General features: G+C 33.0%; 1 pseudogene; it reads right to left on the bottom strand.

Moving 5' to 3' along the window:
* Positions 1–1,304: 1,304 nt before the first annotated feature.
* On the bottom strand, positions 1,305–3,145 carry LOC145949349 (putative UDP-rhamnose:rhamnosyltransferase 1 pseudogene; annotated as a pseudogene).
* Between the last annotated feature and the right edge of the window lie 316 nt (positions 3,146–3,461).

The raw sequence follows: 3,461 nt of genomic DNA, 5'->3' as shown, positions 1-3,461 counted from the left end.
CTAGCCAAGAGCACCGAAAACACCTTCCACCTTCCCACCTCCATTTTCGTCCACCTTCACCTCCACCCTTCAATATTGTTTTTTCACCACCCTTGAGGAACATCCAGCCATCATCCTTCTTCCTAGACCGTGGAGAAAGAGGGAGCTCCTCCTTGGAAGCCAAAGAACACACCATGGAAGGAAGGAGCCCATCATAAAATATCAATGATAATATTATAATTAATTTTAAATCTTACAATACAAGTATTTGATTTTATCATAATTCTCCATCGTTAATTTTTTAATCAATGATTAATATTGTACTTTATCCTCTAAAGTGCATGGTTCACTTTAGAGGAGTTAAATCCTTATTGTCAAGCAAGTAAGGAATTGTGAAGTGTCTAAGCTACGACAACAGGAAGTTAGAAGCTACCAATTACAAAAGAAGAAATTCAATAAACTTAGAGGGAGAAAGTTAGGAAATTATGTTGAAGTTTTGTCATAAAATTATATTTTGAAAATGAGTAATATTTGAAATGAAATTTGACCATTATTTCTATAAAAAAAAATGAAATTATGGATTAAAACATATTTTGTGACCTGAACCCTTCACAACCAAAATTTAAGTTGGAGAATAAAACTTGAGATCAAGGCAACTTTCACTTTTAAATAACTAAGTAAATATAACAATCTCTAAAATTTTGATCCTTGTAAAAAAATTAATTTCACTACTCTAAAATGTAACATTATTGTTTTTGTTTTTATGTTCATTTTAAAATAGATAAAAAATTAATTTTAAAAAAAAATTAAAGATATAACATGTTGACATAATATTATTGACAATTGTAGATGTCATCTAGAATATAACTTAATCTTCTAATAAAGATGCAAGTAGTTAACTAAGATTATTCGATAAACTATAATTCCAAATTTTGAAAAATGAAGAACAATAAATAAATAAATAGAATACCAAATTAAAATAAAAATATATTATTTTACATGACTCAATGTTTATTCTTGCATCATGATAATCATAGTTTGCTTAAATTTTCATATAAACGTTAATTAACAATATTCAATCCAAATGCATGTAAATAGAATTTAAATTTGAAAGTATATGTCAACTATGAGTCATTATTATAAAGCATTCTTTCTCATATTTTCTTATGAACATTTTTATCAATTATTTCACACACTTAACAAAAAAGTCAATTTTTTTTACCAGGTGGTCGATAAATCGAAAAGACAATTGCCTAATGTAAAATTAAAAATGATAGATATAACTAAATACAAAAACAAACATTGTGTCAATAATAACAAACTACTTATAATTTCTAAATGAGATTTGAAATTCACTCTTAAAATTGCATATATAATTAAAGGTTACTCGGACATCACAAATATAGTTCATTTTCAAATTTTGATCCATACCACAAAACTTGATGAACAGATGTCATTGGGACTTATAAGGGCATCAATTACAAACACTAAATAAAAACATAAACTTTTTTTCCTGAATATGACAACGTATTACAAGCAAGAACAACACCAAACCATTATATATTCTTTCTTCAACAGGTGACATTATGCCAATGATAATAAAAATTGAAATCTGTAATGCTAGGATCATTATACAACAACAAAGAGTAAAGGAATTACTTTTCACTCTAACATTTGTAACATTGTGAAGCCCAAATTTTATTAACACACTATGAAATAGGAATGTTCATCAACCCAATACTTCATTGCATCAATTGGAAATCACATATTATGATGTCTGATAGATTAGGTTAAGTGTTAGACCTTAACGAGAGGCTTATGGATTTCCATATAATCAACAAACTCATCAATATATTTTTGGTTCAGTTCTTTGTTTCCAAATATCTTGCTCATCTCCTCTGCTTGTCTTCTATAAGTTTTTCCTTCCTCTTTGGACATCACGAGTCTTAATGCTTTGGCCACCGAGTCCCTAGTGAACTTCCCATCAAGCTTATTCTTGTCTACTTTGACCCCTACCTTCTTCTCCTCCATTCTCCCAGCAATTAAGAATTGTTCATTTTGGAAGGGCAACATAATAAGTGGACACCCAACTTGAAGACCCTCTATCACTGAACTCCAACCACAGTGAGTAAAGAATCCCCCAACACTCTTGTGTGCTAAAATCCTTATTTGTGGGGCCCATGTTCTCCACACCATTCCCCTCTTTGACTCACTCTCAAATGAGTCACTACTAGAAGAGGTGTTTTGCTTCTTTAGAACCCAAAAAAAGGAAAAACCAGATTGTTCTAATCCCATAGCAATTTCAGTAAAGTCTTCATCACTTAGTGTCACCTCACTTCCAAATGCTACATAAATCACTGACCCTTTTTCCTGTTTATCTAACCAATTAAGTATGCTATCCCACTTCTCATCCTTGCTCTCTTCACTGAACTCTAGTGAAGGTGGCAATAACCCAACTGGAATCACTGTTTTCCTACTTAAGGTTTCAAGCAATTTGAGAGACTCACCTTCAATCTCCATGCAGCTTCTTGCAGCTATCACTTCAACACCATTCAAGATTTTTGTTAGTCGAAAGATGTCTGAAACCCCAGATTCATTTTGCACAGCGTGGTTATCAACAAGAGCTTTGTCCTCCGGAGATTCACATGTCTTTCGGACAAAAAACAAATCCAAACTGGAAGAGAAGCCAAATGCGCTAAAAATAGAGAAAAAGATCCATGAGATCCCTAGCTTTGAAGATATTGGGGGCAACCAGTGTGGTGCAAAGTCGCATATGATCCAATCAGGTTTGCATGTCTCCAGAAACTTCATCAAAGGTTGTTCTAAACCATCAAAAGCCTTCTTGAGGTATGGAACAATGTGGTGAGGAACATCCATTGTGGCCTCTGCATTTTGAGGGAGCTTTTCAACATGGGGCAGTGGAAGTTCTATCAGGTCCACCAAAGCTTGTAAATTTTGGGGAACTTTAGGGAGGCGATGGATGTTTCTAGGAGTGGAAATGAAAGAAATTTTGTGACCCTTTTGAGCTATGAGCTTTGAAAGCTCAAAAAATGGGCTTATGTGACCAAAGGCTAGCCATGGAAACACAGCAATGTGCAGCTTCTGGTGCTGTTCCGCCATGGATAAAATTTGAGATATTGTATACTTTCTCTATAAATTAAGTTACAGTATACAGTTTATTTAACTTTATATTTTGACAATATTATAATTATGCAATTATTGTGAGGCCTTGACTTTCCGTGCATTTGCAATCTAGCTGGGTCCCCGAATGTGATAATATAATATAATGTATAGAGAGGAGTATCATGTAAACAATTAGAGTCAATCTGATGGAGATTGGAATAGTAAGGACAAGATCTTATTAGTATCACTTTTTTTGTTTTTTTTTTTCAAAAATTAACCAATTTAACCTAGTTCGACTACATAATTGGTCTGATTAGCAAATCATTCTGATTTAGGCACCGACTCCCGATTCGATCCGA

Source organism: Cajanus cajan, chromosome 3, assembly GCF_000230855.2.
Source record: "Cajanus cajan strain Asha chromosome 3, NIPB_CcT2T_4, whole genome shotgun sequence".
In the NCBI taxonomy this organism is placed as follows: domain Eukaryota; kingdom Viridiplantae; phylum Streptophyta; class Magnoliopsida; order Fabales; family Fabaceae; genus Cajanus; species Cajanus cajan.
Note: the sequence above shows the minus strand (reverse complement) of the source record. Positions and strands in the feature narration are given on the sequence as shown.